Source organism: Saimiri boliviensis, chromosome 14 (genome assembly GCF_048565385.1).
Source record: "Saimiri boliviensis isolate mSaiBol1 chromosome 14, mSaiBol1.pri, whole genome shotgun sequence".
Taxonomy (NCBI): Eukaryota; Metazoa; Chordata; class Mammalia; order Primates; family Cebidae; genus Saimiri; species Saimiri boliviensis.
In genome coordinates this window covers 79610983-79629858 of record NC_133462.1, presented here as the reverse complement: position 1 = coordinate 79629858, position 18876 = coordinate 79610983, and the positions used below count along the sequence as shown (strand labels likewise).

At 42.7% G+C, this 18876-nt stretch overlaps 1 long non-coding RNA gene across 1 annotated transcript; it reads left to right on the top strand.

The window, feature by feature from the left end:
* Positions 1-14812: 14812 nt before the first annotated feature.
* Positions 14813-17895, top strand: LOC104653341 (uncharacterized). The gene is made up of 2 exons (XR_746549.1): positions 14813-15034; positions 17715-17895. It is a non-coding gene; the product is annotated as an uncharacterized LOC104653341 (long non-coding RNA).
* Positions 17896-18876: the final 981 nt, after the last annotated feature.

Sequence of the window (18876 nt, the reverse complement as noted above, 5' to 3'; positions counted from 1 at the left end):
CCTTTTAGTTATCTAGTGCTGGGTAACAAAGTACCCCAAACCTAAGTGATTAAGATGGAGTTGGTTTTGTTTTGTTTTTGTTTTTCTTATAAATCTGCAAATTTGTGCTCAACTTGGTGGGAGACAGTTTGTCTCTGCTCCACTAACCCTTAGCTGGGGCAGCTTGGAGGCTGAGGGCTGGAGTCATCATCTGAATGCTCATTCACTCGTGGGTCTGGTGGTTTGTGCTGGTTGTTAGCCAGGACATTGGCGAGGGCTGAGCTGAAACACCTCTGCAAGCATCATGGCTGGATTCCAAGAGCAAGGTCCCCAAGAAGAGAGGTAGAAGGCTTGCCACTTGTTATGACTCAGCCTTGGAAGATAGGTGGCTTCCCTTCCACCGTAGTCACAGGCCTGCTTAGATTCAACAAGAAACCATGGACCCATATGGTCAACTTCCCACCATAAGAAGAAAATGCGGGATGGGATATACTGGTCCACTTACCTTTGGAAAATACAATCTGTCCAGATAATCTCTGCACAACTTTTACCTGCAGGTTCAGAATGTTCACGAGCTAGTTGTCTGTCTCTTTTTCTGTGCTCTAATATATGAGAAGGAGCTGACAAGAACAGCACAAGCATCCATTTGTGAGTTGTAGGGCAATAGAACACAAAAGGGGAACTGGCTGGGTGAAGCAAGGCACACCACTGTGTCTACCATATTATCTGGGCTTGAGTATGCATTCTGGAGGACAGCTGGAGAGCTCTGACTAACAGGGTCTGCTGTGCAGAGTGGCTAAATGAAGTCATTGGAGCTTCTTATGAGGAATTTGAAGACAACTGCTATCCTCGATATTAGCAGTCAGGAGTGGAAGCAGAAGCTGAAAGACACAAATAAAAGGCACTCAACTGAAGCCACAAAGCAGAAGTGCTTATGAGTAAGCAGAAGCTGTGAACTAGAGGGAATTCTGAAGACAAGCGATAAGGCAATTCACAGTGGCACGAGTGGAGGAAGAAGGGACAATGGAGCTGAATGACAGCAATGACAGCGTGAGCGCCAGGCAGGTGCCTGCTGCTGAGGGTGACCCCAAGAGAACCCATGGCTAGAGACAACTCTCCAGCTGTCTGAGTGCCTGCCTGGGTGGCAGCCAACATGAAGACCTTCTTCTCAGCTTCCCTAGGTCTTTCTACATTGGGCTCTGATCTCCTGAGATTAGTAGACTTTCTTTGACCCAAGAGAGGCTACCTGGCACAGAATCTCAAAATTAACTTTAGAGAAGCCTATTAAGGGCCGGGCGCGGTGGCTCAAGCCTGTAATCCCAGCACTTTGGGAGGCCGAGGCGGGTGGATCACGAGGTCAAGAGATCGAGACCATCCTGGTCAACATGGTGAGACCCCGTCTCTACTCAAAATACAAAAAATTAGCTGGGCATGGTGGCACGTGCCTGTAATCCCAGCTACCCAGGAGGCTGAGGCAGGAGAATTGCCTGAGCCCAGGAGGCGGAGGTTGCGGTGAGCCGAGATCGCGCCATTGCACTCCAGCCTGGGTAACAAGAGTGAAACTCCGTCTCAGAAAAAAAAAAAAAAAAAGAGAAGCCTATTAAGGTACCAAACATATGTCTACTTTAAAAAATCAATGCATGCCCACAATCTGGAATTAGTCATATTTGGCCAAATATTAGAAATTAACTGTTTTGAAGGTGGCTCACTCTATGTGTTTGTTCAGAGTCTAATATTTATAGAATTACATTATAGTAAGGGATTTGTCTGGGGAATCCTATACAATCATTTCACCCTATATTATGCTCCTTGCAGATAGAAGGAGGTTGTATTCTGTGACCTGGTTAGCTAAAGGGCTCAAATCGTAGCACAGGTCGGTCACTTCCATGCACTGTCTCTCCTAGGTCATATTTAGACTCAATTGAAGGCTCCTGCAGTCTTAGGGGCTGATCACCAATTGAGTGTCTGTCTGCCCTTCCAAGGACCATTGTCCAATGTCAGAGTACAGGGCACAGGGATTATTTCAGTGAGTTCCTGTGCTAAGAGTGGCCTTGGCAACTTTTAGAAATCCACCTCTTCATCCTCGGCAAGACATCCTATCATGTGGCTAGAAAGAAACATTATGACATTTATTCTGTGACCTGTGTATTACTTTGTAGGTTGCCAAACATTCAGCAAGCTAATGAGTGGTCTAATTATTTGCAAGCTTGGGCCAATGCTTCTTATCTCTTAAAGCTGAGTATTGCCACTGCCACCATCAACTGGTACAACCTTTTTATTTTTTTGAGACAGAGTCTCTTTCTGTCTTTCAGGCTGGAGTGCAGTGGTGTAATCTCAGTTCACTGCAACCTCCTTCTCCTGGGTTCAAGCGATTATCTTGCCTCAGCCTCCCAAGTAGCTGGGACTACATGCATGTGCCACCACACCCGGCTAATTTTTTGTATTTTTAGTAGAGATGGAGTTTCACCATGTTGGCCAGACTGGTCTTGAACTCCTGACCTCAGGTGATCCACCTGCCTTGGCCTCCCAAAGTGCTGGATTACAGGCATGAGCCACCATGCCCTGCCAACTGGTACAACCTTATACAGCTTTCTAAAACCCTCGCATGTTTTTCTTCTCTTATTAACTTCTAAAAAGCATGGTATATCACTCAGTATTCTAACTAGCAGGAAAGAACTTTAAGAATGAGCACAGGAGGGTCAAAGTCAGGTTTTAGAGCTATACCCCCAACAGAGCTAGACATGCTATACCACAAGGCTTTCCAGAGAGACACTGCAGTGATACCTCAACGGTGGGCCTGGAGAGAACCATGGTCATGCTTGCTGTGAGGCTCCAATACTCTGCCTCCATCCTTCTTAAAAACAAGTCTGGCCGGGCGTGGTGGCTCACACCTGTAATCCAAGCACTTTGGAGGCCAAGGCGGGTGGATCACCTGAGGTTGGGAGTTCAAAACCAGCCTGACCAACATGGTGAAATCCCATCTTTATAAAAAAACAAAAACAAACAAACAAACAACCCAAGTCTGCATGGTACCTGTTTTTTCTTTCCCATCAAAGCCTCATGTGGTTGTATTTGATTGGCCTAGGACACATGTCCAAGCTGAACTGTACCAATCTTTGATAGCGATGACAGGTCTTGGGTTTTAGAGGTAAGAAGCATCAGCCCAAGCGTGCAAAGAAATGGACCATTCACTCACTTGCTCAATGTTTGACAACCTACAAATGACACATGGGTCACGGAATAAATATAAATCTCATAATGTTTCCTTTCAGCCACTGATAGGAAGTCTTGCCCAGGATGCAGAGGTGGGTTTCCAAAAGTTGCAAAGTTAGTATGAGAAAGAACATTTCTGGTTCCTACTTTAGGGAGGCGAGGTAAAATAGGGGAGATTCCTCAACACAGGAAGAGTAGCCAGGAGATGCTGAACAGTCAAAAATTATAACAATAGTGTAACTGTAAGAAGATGACCAGAGGAAGGATTTTAATGACTTTATGTGGCTATTATAGAACTTCTAAAAATTACAGAAAATTGCTCATTGTAGACTCACAGGCGATTTGACAACAGAGCACCATTTAGACTTCTCTAATCAGAGATGTTGGTTGACTCATCCTGTGAAAGAATTCTCTGAAATAGCTGTCCAGCTCAATTGCAATACAGTTTCTCAGTTGGTTATTTCATAACCCGTTTGAAGCAGAGCTCAAAGCTCTCTACCCAGTGGGGGGCTACATAATTGTTTTAGTTCATTTGTTAAACATAATTGTTTTCCCACACTTCCGTTCTCTTCCCTTGATGTGTACTCTGCAACCAGATCCCTAATGAATATGATTAATGCTTCTCATGGCATACAAGGAATGGAGGCTGTGTTATTGTTAAGTCGAAGACATGTCTCTATTTTATGTTTCAGGAACTTAGACACTCAGGGACCAAGTCAACAGAGGAGTCCTTCAATTGCTTTATTTGGTCAATTTTTGCCGGTCATCATGCTCAAGGGGAGCTAGACAACAGGGAGGAAGGCAGAGGGCACAGAACAGGCAGGGTATATTGTGCTCACCTACTGGCCCCTCGAGTCACCCACCAGTTTAAACACAGATGCTATGGTTTAAATATGTCCCCCCAAAAAGCATATGTTGGAAACCTAATCCATAGTGCAACAGTATTGGGGTCTAATAAGAGGTGACTAGGCCATGAGAACTTTGCCCTTGTGGATTAATGTCATTATTATAAGAGTGGGTTCATTATCATACATTTTAGTTTGTTTTGTGCTGCTATGAAAGACTACCACAGATGGTAATTTATAAAGAAATTTATTTCTCACATTTCTGTAGGCTGGGAAGTCCAATAACAGGGTGCCATTATCTGGTGATGGCCTTCCTGCATGTGATAGAAGTCACCACATGGGTGAGAGAAAGAAGGAAGGGGGCCAAACTCAGCCTTTTATCAGAAACCTACTCCCGCAATAACTAATTCTTTCCTTCAATAATAGCATTAATCCATTCATGAGTACAGAGCCGTCATGACCTAATAACCTCTAAAAGACCCCAAATCTCAATCTCAACACTGTTGTACTGGGAATTAAGTTTCTCACACATGAACTTTTTTTTTTTTTTTAGACAGAGTTTTGCTCTTGTTACCCAGGCTGGAGTGCAATGGCATGATCTCGGCTCACCGCAACCTCTGCCTCCTGGGTTCAGGCAATTCTTCTGCCTCAGCCTCCTGAGTAACTGGGATTACAGGCATATGCCACCATGCCCAGCTAATTTTTTGTATTTTGAGTAGAGACGGGGTTTCACCATGTTGACCAGGATGGTCTCGATCTCTTGACCTCGTGATCCACCCACCTTGGCCTCCCAAAGTGCTGGGATTACAGGTGTGAGACACCGCTCCCGGCCTCTCACACTTGAACTTTGAGGGGCATATTCAAAGCATAGCATTACGGGAGTGGGCTTATTATAAAAGGATGAATTTGACCCTGAAAAGGATGAATGTGTGCCTCTTTCTCTCTCCCTCTCTTTGTTCTTCTGCCTTCTACCATGGTATGATGCAGCAAGAAGACCCTCGCCAGATACCAACACCTTGATCTTGGACTTCCCCGTTTTTAGAACTGTGAGAAATACATTTCTGTTTATTTTAAATTACCCATTTTGTGGTATTCTGTTACAGCCGCCCAAAATGGAGTAAGACAACAGACATCCTAAGACATATGAAAGACAGGCTCTCAGAAACAACAAGTCAGAACATATTCTTGTGAAGAGTAGTTATCTGTAGTGATCCCTTGTGAATTTTAGACATCATATCTTCTAGAGATCTCAGAGTGTTTTACAGACACGATCTCATCCACGCTTGTAATGTCATCTATGAGATAGTTATTCCCAAGTCTGGAAGAACTAAAGAACATTATTAGATCCATGCACTCTTAGATGTCAGGGGAGGTGCCAATGGATCATCCCCTTTTCTGGGCTCTAACCTATACTGAGAATAGATACCAACTGAATTTGGTTACATGTGTCAAGTATTTAGGGCTAGGAGGGTCAGCACAGCTTAGACCCAAGACCGAAAGGGAACACCTTACTTCCTGCCTCTCTGAATTGAAAAGTGGTGCCCAGCAAACAGTCTACCTTGTCTAACCCACTTTGCCTATCCAAAATATATAAAGATTTTTGCCCTATGCTTTTTTAAGCGGTTTTATAATTTTAGCTTTTGTGTGTAAGCATATATTCCATTTCTAGATAATTTTTGGATGTGATACGAGGTGGAAGTGATGATTCATTTTTTCTTATATATATCTGGTGATAGAAGTGCTTCTGATAGAATCCGAGTCATGGCACCAAAATAAAAAAAATAAAAAAAAGAAGTGCTTCTGAGACAGTGACAGCAGAGCTGGGCTGGGCCTTACCAATGCATTTCCAGCAACAATCCTGAACTGCTTGTTTTCTAAGAAAGCGGATGATAAGTGATCCAAGGAACTGAAAGATAATCCCAAATTTAGCAATACTCTCTGCTGGATTTCTAGTTGGTTTTGTTTGAAGTTCATGCATTTTACCCTCCCTTAACTTTTTTCTACTTTTATAATCTGTATTCTACTGAATCTCCCTTAACTGTTAAATTGCCTTCTGTAGATGAAATCAATTAACTTGTTTAAATGAATCCTGAAAAATATTGTAAAACAATGTTAAACTACTTAATAGAGTTTTGTTAAGTACTGATCTTTTGTTCCTAGCCCTGTTCCCAGACAAAATTTCTATTTTTGTGGGCAAAAGTAGACCAGACACCTCTTTTCCCACCCCATGGTGCAATGTAGTGCAGAAAAGTCATGTTCAAAGGAATCTTAAATCTTAGATGTTACAGAAAACGAAACAGTCACTAAGTAGATGAACTGTTGGAAACGATGTGCTGTAGCTCAGCCTTTGCATCTTTGACTTAGACATTTTTGTATAGTTGTACATTTCTGATGAGTATGATTATAGCTATCAGATTAGTTATAAAATTTCACCCAAGGAGTAGAGGTTTGTTGTTGTTAGAGTCCCAAAATTCTGCTTTAAAAATAAAACAAGACTCCAAATGTCTACAGCAACATTTATTATGCACGCTGGTCATATATATAGTATGCATGTGTGAAGTAGGTACACATGAAATCTCAACAATTACTACAAGGTACAAAACTAAGCACCAAATAGATGGACTCATTAACGAGTGCTATGGGACTACAGAGGATAGTGAGACTATGATGCTTTAGGGTGGTCAGGGAAAGATTCTGGAGGATTCAGGCCCTGATGTGATCATTTAAGTCATGAAGAAGACACCTCAGAAGGACTGGTGTGGGCAAGGGCATAGAAAAGGAGCTGAGTATCATATGGTGGGACAGCAACTAGACTGTTGACAGGGCCATGAGCAACGTGGTCGAGACAGGTAGCCAGGAGTCAGGAAGCCACGTCAATATCACGCCTATGGGATATTTCCCTGAATAAGATATCACAATTATAAGACACATGATTACTTTCTATACCACTAACTGGAGATTTTGCCAATTAAACTATGACACACCATTGATTATAAGATGCAGCCCAATTTCAAAGATGTTAGAATGTATATGGGGAAGCATAAAAACATGGTTGAGTGTGGCAGGCAGCCTCCCAAAATGACCACAGCGATCCCTCTATTCTTGTGTGGCCATTAGGATATGGCAGAAATGAGGATGTACCAGTTCCAAGATTAAGGTCAAAAGACACTGCAGCTTCTGTTTCATTCTCTCTGTCTCATCATTGGCTTTTGAGGATACCCAGGCCACCTGTAGAGAAAGGCCCCTGTGGTAAGGAACTGAGGCCCTGCAAAGAATGGAGACTTGCCAATAATCACACAAATGAACTTGAAAGTGGATTGTCTGGCCTTCAGGTGACTTCAGCCCAAGCTGAGAGTGTGACAGCAACCTCGCGAGAGACCCTGAGAGGACCACCCGACTAAGCTGCCTGTAGATGTCTGACTCTCAGAAACTGTGTGAATAATAATTACTTAAATATTTCTTGTTTTGAGCTGCTAGTTTGGGGATCATTTATTACATAGCCATAGTATATATGTATATACATACATACTAGGTAAGTGTCACTCTGGGGCTCATAAACAGATAGACTCATCTGATTTAAAGCATCCTCCTGAGTTTTCCTCCCTGGTTGCCTGCAGATCACCTGCAGCATGAATGACACACTAACTATCTGGACCAAGAAGCTCATGACCAACCAGCTACTTCATTTTTTTAAAAAATTAATTAATTAATTAATTATTTTTAAAAGATGGGGTTTCACCATGTTGGTCAGGCTGGTCTTGAACTCCCGATCTCAGGTGATCTGCCCGCCTTGGCCTCCAAAGTGCTTGGGTTACAGGCGTGAGCCACCACGCCCGGCCCCAACCAGCTACTTCAAGGGAAACAAGTGGCCATAGATATCCTAACACAGGGAAGGCAACAATACCTAAGACAAAAAAATCAGTCAAAATATACAAGACCACATTGGATGTCATCTTTGTATTTGGATTCAGAACTTATTTTGCTGGTGGCAAGATAACTGGCTTTGGTGTGATTTATGATTTTTTTGGATTATGCAAAGAATCAGGAGCTCAAACATAGACTTGCAAGACATGGCCTGCTTCCATGAGAAGAAAAAGACCTCAAGAAAGCAGTGAGAAGAATGCAAGAATAGAAGGAAGAAACTCAGGGGGGATGGCAAAGGCCAATGTTGGTGCTGGCAAAAAGCCAAAGGAGTAAAGATGCTGCAATGATGTTATCCACAGGCATTGTGTGGATTAATAAACTGAAAACTTTTAAGTGAAAAAAAGGCATCCTCCTGCTGCCACTTAGACCTTGAAATGCCCCAGAATCAGGTGGAGAGATTAGAAACAGGTAATCACAGTGGGACTCAGGTGGTGGATAACACGATTTCAAATGAGAATGGTTTACAGAGCAAGATTGGAATGCACTGAGCCAAATCAAAGGGGCCTTAATAGCAGAGACAGCTGTCTGCCTTTGTCCTGAAACATTCCCTCTTCTTCCTACTTGAATAGAAGCCAGCTCCAGAACAAAGCCCCACTATATTTTATGGAGAGAATTAAACGGAAATACTTGTACAAAGTGGGAAGCTCAAGGTAGGTGTGGATTCAGGCATTTCTAGAACACAAGGACTCTGGGAAGATATAAATTAGTGCTGACTCCCAGAGGATCCTGTTAGCCAAGCTAAGATATTTTGACTTTATCGTACAAGCAGAAGGCAGTCACTACGGATTTGAGGCAGGAGAGTTAGGTGGTAACAACAGAGTTTGGAATCTTAAACTGGCCATGGCATGTAACACAGATTTGAGTGGGAGAAGCTATGAAAGCCATGGCCAGTTTCCAATGTGAGGATATTATTAATAGTTTGGACCTAGAGAATCCATTCTTTCTCATCCTTCTGGCCACTTGTCTCACTCAGGGTCAAAGGTGAGCCTAACATATCCATTCCCAAACCCCACTTCATTTAGAAAACCCTCTTCCCATAGCCACTCACTCTTGCATAAAATTTCTTCTATAGAAATATCCTTGAGGCTGGAGTCTATCTGAGCTAATACTGGGCCACCACGCTGATGCTGCAGTCTCACCAACGTACCTTAATGGAGCAGTTTCCCTGAGGTTCTTTGTCCTACACCTCCAAGAAAATCAAGGAACGCAGACACAAAGGGTAGAGTTGGAGCCAAAGTTTAATAAGTGAAAAAAGAAAACTGCAGCAGAGAGGTGAGTCCGAGTGGATTGGTGGGTTATAGCTGAATTCAGAAGCTTTTTATAAAAAAACTGCTCTCTTCCCTGTAACTGAGTCACTTTTATCAGTAAAACTGTCTGTGCAACTCTCCTCTTACGCAGCTGTGGGTATGTCTCTAGGCAAGCACAAAGCGCTACTTCTCTTGTTTAACTATGAGTTTGTTTTAGGTAAGCCCCCTACCTCCCCGTGCAAGTTCCCACCACGTGTATGCCTGTAAAGGGGAGGAAACTTTTTCCTGGGAGCTTGCTAATTGTACAAAGAAGAAAGAGCTTTTGTGCTGGACCCTGTTTGCAGGTGCAGCCTGAGTTTTTTCCCAGGTTATTTTGACTGTTGTGGTGACTTTTCAGGCAGGCCACTTCTGCAGTATGAATTTTTCCCACATGACTTTTCCTTCCCTTCTGTCTCACTGAGGACAGGGCCAAAGGGCTGCTGGACTGTGGGAGAGGCTAAGGTGTGTGCAGAGACCTTGCAGAGGAAGGACAGACAGGGCAGCTTTCTCCAGTGTGTGCAAGGAGCTTCGGAACAGCTGATGCTTAGATGTGAGCCTGGGACCGGCAAGAACAAAAGAAGCCAAAGCTCCCTCTTGTTTATTCATCTAATAAGCTGAGAAACCCTCACGGTCATCAAATTCAATTTATAATTTTGCAAATAAGGCACTGAGCCCACCTAGTGGTCTCCAGCCTCCCAGGCCAGGCTGGTAGCACCTCCTGTTTACCTCTCGTTCTCCTCAAAGGAAAGCAGCTCAGTCTACCTGTCTCTGAAGGGAGCCATCCACACCTGGGGGAGTGACTTAGCATACGGTTCTTTGGCAAGGAGATGCCCGCTCAGGAGTTTTTGCTTAGTTTTTGGTAAGTGAAGAGAACTTCGTTCTGGTGCCTACCACTTTCACCAGACAAAAATCGTTGTATCTGGGTGAAAGAGAAAAGATTCCTGTTTAGTTTCCTTTTTATATCTGGGTGAAAGAGAAAAGACCTCTTTAGTTTTCTTTTTGTGTCTGTACTTAGGTAGAGTTTATCTGCTAACTTTTCCCTATTTTTTTAAATAAGGTCAATTTAAGAGTGTCAGAGGATTCATGTTATTTATTCATGATTATTTATTTTTACTCCTATACTCCTGTACTTGTTCCTGTACTAACACTAGTATAGACTTTCACAGCTTCACTTGGAAATTTTCTAATTCCAACCAAAGGAAAAGAACACTTCTTTCATTTCTGTAATCCATTTCCTTCTTCACATGTCTTTTTATCTCTTTTTTAGAAAGTCACAAGGTTGACTTGTAATAATTCATGCTACCTGAGAAGAAAGGAAAAGTCACTTTGTGCTTGACTCACATAAAATGATTGAAATACCTGTTCACAAGATTAATAGCAGAGCATTGTTTACCAACCTGTGCATTTTATTAGACATCATTTTCTTCTCTTTATGTTTCACAAAAACAAGCTCTGCAGGGATCTCTTTTGGCAATATGGCAATCTAATTACACAAGTCATCCTTTCTGCTGAAAATAACTCAAAAGTTTGAAAATCAGAGAATAATAATTATTTTTTTTTATGGGTAGAATCTCCTAAGGATTCTTAAAAGCACTGATGAGCTGGCAAGAAACCAAGAAATACACAGGGCAAAATCTAAGGGCAAGTGGGAACTGAGAGGCAGGCAGAGTCAGCTTTCAGCCTGCGGACATTTGCCAAGCTGGGTGACTCTGAGCTTCAGCTTTCATTGCTTCTGGGAGCACCAGAGACAGGAGGCAAAGCATGGGACAGCCAAAATGGGACATGCTGGGAGACTTTCCCTCAAAGATGGTACCCTGAAGAACCCCACCCTTAGTGTAGGCTTGGCCTGGAAACATACTGTAAACCAAAAAAAAATTCTAAGCCTCTCAGCTGACTGAATCAACCCCGAACTCTTGAACAAGGGAATCCCAAAGAAACCTGAAAAACTAGTTCAGGCTATGATGGGAAGGGAGATCAGATGCTTATATCCTTCCCTTTGGAGTTTAGGCACAACTGACCAGAATTAGCATTAAAATAGAGATCAAAAGACAGACAAAACAGACTTTTTGTGGCAATAAGATACCAAATTCCAACCTGACTCTGATATAGCATCACATGACAACAGGCCCTAAAGAAAATGAAAGCAGACCGGGCGTGGTGGCTCACCCCTGTAATCCAAACACTTTGGAGGCCAAGGTGGCAGATCACCTGAGGTCGGGAGTTCAAGACCAGCCTGACCAACATGGTGAAACCCTGTCTTTATATATTAAAAAAAAAAGAAAAAAGAAAAAAAGAAAGAAAGAAAATGAAAGTATTTTGCCCTAAAGCATTTTTCTTTGATATATTCTGAAATGGTCCTGCAAAGCTTTCTCTTGTGAGGGAAATCTGCATTTTGTAGAGAATCTCCTTCCCTTTCTAGGTCTTTTCCTGATCAAAGAGAGATTTAACTGAGGATCTGACACCTTTTAAGATCCAAAAGGTGACATTTACCATCTGTTCTCTCTGAAGCCTGCTACCTGGAGGCTTCATCTACATAACAAGAACCTTGGCCTGTATCACCCCCCTTATCTTAACTCAAGCATTTCTTTCTGTTGACTTCAATTCTTTAGGCAGAGCTTAGCTCTTTCAACCAATTGCCAATCAGAGAATCGTTGAATCCACCTATGCCCCTGAGTTCCCACTTTGACATGTCCCACCTTTCTGGATCAAACCAATGTTACCTTACGTGTATTAATTTATGTCTTTGCCTATAACTTCTGTCTGCTTAAAATGTATGAAACCAAGCTATAACCCAACCTCCTTGACCATGTGTTCTCAGGACTTTTTGAGGCTGTGCTATAGGCCATGGTCCCTCTTATTTGGCTCAGAATAAACCTCTTTAAATATCGTCCAGAGTTTGGCTTTCATTCTAGCAACAATACCCACCTCTCCCCATTACCACACTGTAGCATTGCAATAAGGCATTGAGCCCACCTAGTGGCCTCCAGCCTTCCAGGCAGGGTCCTGTAAAGCAAGTCCTGCTTAATTCCTGTCTCACTTGCAGCACAGATTCAAACTATCTAGCTAATGTTGAAAAACGTGTGCTTTGAACAAAGAGACCTTCCAAATAGGCTTTGTGTGAACCACATGGCTGTTTATTCATCTGGGTACAGGTGGGCTAAGGCTGAAAAGGGCATTAGCAAAGGGCAGTGGGATAGGAGTTGGTCTTATAGGTTTGGGTAGTTTTTTTGGGGGTGGGGGTGTTGCAGAGGAAGTTCAGTTACAGTGGTGGGGGGTAGGGGCAAGGAGTATACATGACCACAAGTTCAGTTACAATGGCAGGTTTGGGTGAGAGGTATTTACGTTATCATAAGAACAGTTAAGATGGCAGGGCTGGGTGAGGGGCTTCTCTCGGAATGCTCTGCCACCAGGGGGATTAGGGACAATGGCGAACGCAGGTGGGGGAGTGGGAGACATGGGCCCAGGCAAGCAGAACTTCAGACTTTCAGGCTCCAGACTTGTGTATGGAGACCTGACAGTTAAAACAACAGCAAGGAAGATTGCTCAGCTCCCTGGTGCAGCACAGAGGTGGGAAAACCCACCTCTGCAAAGATGTAACCATAGACGACACCTTAAACAGTTTTGTGGTGTAGGGCAAACCCCAAAAGTGGGGCCTAGCCCAGGAAGCCATGAGTCCTTGATTCCACACAGGAAGGAATTCAAGAGCAAGCTGACAAAGTGAAGTGAAAGCAAGTTTATTAAGAAAGAAAAACATGGCTGTATCAAGGCAGAGCAACCCTCATAGGCTGCTGGTTGGCTACGTTTATGGTTATTTGTTGATGACTTGATAAAGCTGGGGTGGATTATCCATGAGTTTTCCATGGAAAGGGTGAGGATTTCCCAGAATTGAGGGTTGTTTTCCTTTTAGAACACATCGGGTAATTTCTGGGTATTGCCTTGGCATTTGTAAACTGTTATGGTATTGGTGGGAGCGTCTTTTAGCATGCTAATACATTACAACTAGTGTATCATGAGCTGTGAGGTCACTTTTGTCACCATTTTGGTTTTGGTGGGTTTGGGCCAGCTTCTTTTTTTGTACCTTGTCTTATCAGCAGGGTCCTGTAAAACAAGTTCTGCTGAATTCATGTCTTACTTGTAGCACAGATTCAAACTATCTAGTTGAAACAACGATAACAACACACTTGGTGAAAATTAGCCACAAGGGACACTGGACAAGTGGTTTCTCAGGCATCTAGCAAAAGTAAGCACAGGTATTGATTGACTTATGACCTATGCAACTTACGACCATTCAACTTTACGACCACAATCGCTAGCCACGACTGCTCAGCATCTGGCAGTGCAAATGTTGCCCAGCTGGGTGTACGACAGTGTGGACCAGTTTCCGGCAGCACCACCATCTCCGTGTGCACCATTTCAACTGTACCTATAGCCTACTCAACTTACGACCAAATCATGTTATGACCGTTTTGCGGTCCCAACCGTGGTCGTAAGTCGAGCACTAGCTGTATAAAACCTTTAGGAAAGAATCTGCCTTAATTCCAGACATCAAAGAATTTTCTCAAATAAATTTCCAAGGAAAACAAGTAGCTCACGAAAAATATAAACATTTAAGGACATAAGTTACTGTAAAGTGAATAAGCAGAAATAACAAACACTAGAAACTGACCTGCAAAGACCTTAGATACGCAAGTAAAGAAAAGAGTACAAATCCTAAGTATAGCTCAGTGAATCATCACAAGAGGAATACGTGCATGTAACAGACACAGTAAGAAAGTAGAATATTAGCAGCACCTGAGTCTCCTGTGCATCCCCTTCTGGCCACCCTGTCCTCACCTTTCTCCCCAACCTTCATACAATTTCTCCATTAGCTAGCTATTGCCAGAAAAATGCCCTATGACAAACCAGCCCGAAATTCAATGGCTTAAAAGAGCAATCACTTATAATCATAGATGAGCAATCACTTACTGTCATAGATGTGTGAATTAGTAAGACAGTCAGTGATGGAGGCTGGACTCAGCCCATTGGCTTTGCTACCCTGGGCTCACGTGTGTGCCTGGTGGTCAGTCTCTCCCTTGACTATTTTACTACAAGGTGATGATTCCTGGAGTCGTGTACCTTGTACAAGTAGACAGGCTAAAGGAAAACCTTTTTATTGTTATTGAACCTGTCTCAAAAGGTTTGACCTCATTAATCGTTATCCAGATCGATTATTTTTCTGTATTTTATTTCCTAGGGTTATGTTGTTAGACCCAAACTTGGGGTTCTTCAGTCCTTTTTTTCCTGTATTCTCCTTTATTTCCTCTCAATTCAAATTATGGGTCTTTCTTAGCTATCTGAAGAATTATCTTTTGTGTCTCTGTTTTCCAGACTTACATATGAATATTCATTTACTAATTCAGTCATTCATTAATGCATTCACTCAATAGCTATTACTGAATACTTTATATTGGCCAGACATTGGGACAGGATTAACATGGGTACAGTCAAGAAGTAAGTCATGATAAGACAATGAGAGAAGTTCTAAATAGAATGTATGTGTAGGTACTAAAAGAGAAAACTGTGCCCAACTCTTCTAAGACATGTCAGCATGTGCCTTGCTGAAACAGGTGACATTTAAGTCAGATCTTGAAAGAGGAGCAAGCTGAGGTTCATTTCATGACACCAGACTGCCTCTCAAGTGAGAAGAGATTAAAAAATGTCCATCTGATTCTTAAATTGTAAAGATACTGATGACCTTAGCAAGTGAGGTGGGGTGGAGCCAAGTGGAAGAGCTGAATAGCTGTGAAGGTGATGATAATGGGAAACCATTCACAACTTCTGACTGAGAATAAAAGGAGAGAGATGGGTCATAGCTACTTATGAACGAGATAGGGCTGTGGATTTCTTAAGTTGCGAGGTGGGAGCATTTTAGCAAAGGAGGCAGTAGAAAGGAATTTAAAAAACACAGTAACTTCCTCTCTGGGAGAACCCTCTCTGAGTTTCTTCAAAATTGCTTACCTACTCTTCATCCCTTCTTTTTGATCTTGCGGTTTCTCTTACTTGGTTCTATTATTTCACTTCGTTACCCTTCCTTGTCACCAGTTTCAAAATTATTATATGCTCTATGCTTTGCCACTGTCTTCTCAATATAAATCTTAAGATCTAAAAACCCATGAATGCATTAAACTAAGTCAAGCTACACCCAAATCAAAGTACCCTAAGATTTACATATATTTGAGAAGTAAGCTCTTTATTTATGAAAGTATTTTAGCATTCTAAGGAATCAAAGTACCTATGTGCCTGAAGAGTCTTTGTGAGCCTGCCAACCAACACTGAGTCAGCCTCCATCAAGAGGAAAACATGGACCAGAGGCAGCGAGAAGACCCCAAATGTGAAACAGTGTCCTAGGCTCTGTCCTTGAGGGTCATATAATATGCATTTTGCAAAGCTTGATGTTTCCTGCTAAAACAGGTTTATGGAAGGCCTTTAAAACTTAAAGAAAGATGAGTCCATTTAGTTGCATAACAAAATGTCAACTGAACACAGAAAATTATTATGCCCGTTGGCCCATCTTGATGCCTGAGGTTCAGGATATCTTTGGAAATTACCTCCACTTTTTGTCAAGGGCATTGTACAACAAAAATCTAAGGACAGAAAGGAGAAATTTTGATTTTTTTCCTGTGGTTCATAGATCAGTTACAGCTCCACATTTCAAAATGTCAGACCTGCATTTACAAGGCAATTTTGTTTGTAACTACATGAATAATACATAAACACACAGTAACTGGAAAACCTTTTTTTTTTTTAAAAAAAATTCAGACAGAGTCTTGCTCTGTCCCTAGGTTGGAGTGCAGCGGCGCAATCTCAGCTCACTGCAAACTCCACCTCAGAGGTTCAAGTAATTCTCAGCCTCCCGAGTAGCTGGGATTATAGGCGTCCACCACTACGCCCAGTTAATTTTCTTGTATTTTTAGTAGAGATGAGGTTTCACCATCTTGGCCAGGCTGGTCTTGAACTCCTGACCTCGTGATCCACCTGCTTCAGCCTCCCAAAGTGCCAAGATTACAGGCGTGAGCCACTGGAAAAGATTCCAATAATCAAACCTATTGAATAAAATGTTATGAGTCCCCTTTGACACAGCAACCCTACTGTTTCCTCACTTCGGCATATACTTTTCTAGACCTTTTTCTGGACATTTTTGTGCATGGCTATGCATAAATTAAATTTATTTACACATCTACTTTTCAATTTTAAAAAGTATTTTGCATGGTAAGATCATTAATCTGCAATTTGAGGTTTTTTTCATTTAATGTAGCTTGAAGAGCATACAAATCTCATATTTTTTTGTATTCACTGAATAACATAATCTGGGTATGTTGCAATTGATTTATTCAGCCCACCATTAGTGGATATTTAGGTGATTTCCAATTTTTTTTTCCTATTTGAAAACGGTGCTGAAATGAACATTCTTGGGCATGTACCCTTTTTAAAAAAAAAATTATTTATTTATTTATTTATTTATTTTTAAAGACGGGGTTTCACCATGCTGGTCAGGCTGGTCTTGAACTCCCGACCTCAGGTGATCCACCCGTCTTGGCCTCCAAAGTGCTTGGATTACAGGCGTGAGCCACCATGCCCGGCCGCATGTACCCTTTTGAACATGTGCAAATATGTGTGTGGAATAGATTCCTTTGTTCCTGGTGTCCATCATACACTTCTTGAAGGTGGTGCTCCCTCCCACCTCCTACCCAGATTCTCTTGGATTCTGGCTGTGTCTGTGGCCATCCTTTGACTTCTGTGTGCTTTTTTCCTGATGGCCACACCTGTGGCTCTCTTGGGACCACAGTCCTGAGCCACCTTGCCCAGAATTGCCTGGGAATTTAGGCTTCTTTTGGGTTGGCCTTAGCAGATGACAGGTAGTACAGGTTATGAAAGCCCAGCTCTTTCCCTTGAGTTGGGACGTACTTGGAGGTGCATGTGCATTTCAAAGCTCCCCTGCACCATCAAGCTAAAGCTGGGATTTTGCCTAAAAGTACACTCTCCCTTGACTTCTCATCCCTTTCTGGCTGCCCGACTCATTCATCAGCACTTCCATAACACATCACTTGCATATGAATCCTTGACTCAAGGTCTGCTTTTGGTACAACCAAGTCAAGAACCTCCCTGTACTGAACAAACTTAATACAGAATTTGCTCCAGAGAAAGCACTGTCCTTAAAGATTGCCCCTGTCTCCCTCTTGGGAGTTGTATTTGTTCTACCAACTGTGATGGTTCATTTTATCCATCAACTTGACTGAGCCATAGGATGCCCAGATAGCTGTCTAAATGTTATTTCTGGAAGAGGTTAGCATTTGAGTTGATGAACTGAGAAAAGCAGACGGCATCATTTAAACCATTGAGAGTCTCAATAGCACAAAAAGATAGAGGCAGTTTGAATTAATTCTGCATGACTGCTTGAGCTGGAACATCTATTTTCTTCTGCCCTCAGCTCTCCTGGTTCCCTGGCTTTTAGAACTGGAATGGAATCTATGTCACCAGGTCTCTGGCTTTTAGGCCTTCAAACCACATGACTGGCTTTCCTAGGTCTCCAGCTTGCAGACAGCAGATCATGGAACTTCTTGGTCTCCATAATTACATGAGCCAATATGTTATAAAAATCTCTTTTTATATCTCTTCTACTGATGGTGTTTCTCTGGAGAATCCTGACTGATACACTTACGGTTTAGGATTGAGTTGGATGGTTCTAAGGCTTCTTTAGCCTGTTAAGAGCCTACTGTTGCAGAGCCCTTAGGGAGTGGGGCAGGATGGTAGAAGGCAAGAGCAGACAGCCAGTGTCTGGCACCATATCCAGGCAAGAGCCCTGCTGCTTATGTCCCCAAGCTGCCAATCTTGCAAACTTCTACCTTTGGCTTCAATTAGAGGCAGATGGAGGATGTGTGGACAGCAAATGAGTTCTGGAGATAAAAAAGGGAGAGCCACTGGTCAATGAGGCCAATAAGAACAAAGCTCGTTTCCTTTCCTTTCTCTGGTTTGCAGGTAGAAGGCAGCCTCTGCTCAATGTTAACTGGATCTTGAACGCAGGCCTGCCTATCCAACCATCTGCAGTGTGATTTGGTTGCTGCTGTGAGGGAAGCTGCTCACTTTCCCTTGGTTTGCCTCACTTCCCGGCGCGGTGCCTCTCCACATCTCCTAATAGGAACGTGAAGGAGGTGTTTGCCTGCAGCTTTCTGCCAGCTCAGTGCTGCTGCAGTAGAGCGGGATCTTGGACCCAGATCTTCCGTCCTCCGTTGTAACGCTCTTGGTAGTACTTATCACCCTCGGTTGAAAGTAGAGCTGAAGAAACCCATTCTATACACACTTGCACGTGTTCAACAGGGTATTTGCACAAGAATGCTCACTTTGGCATTGCTCTGATCCTGAAGATGTGGCTGTGCTTCTAGTTTTATGGCCAGGACAGATTATGCAATAAAGTTTAGCCACCCATGATGATAACTGGAGTGCAGATCAGGGGCAGCTGATGATGAGTAGACGGAATGTGGAAAGAAAGGAATGTATAAAATTGGCCACAGGATAAAATCAAAGTCACACTGGGGAAGTTTGGAGAGATAACATAGCTGGCTTCCATCCCATTTCTATGATGACTTCCTGCA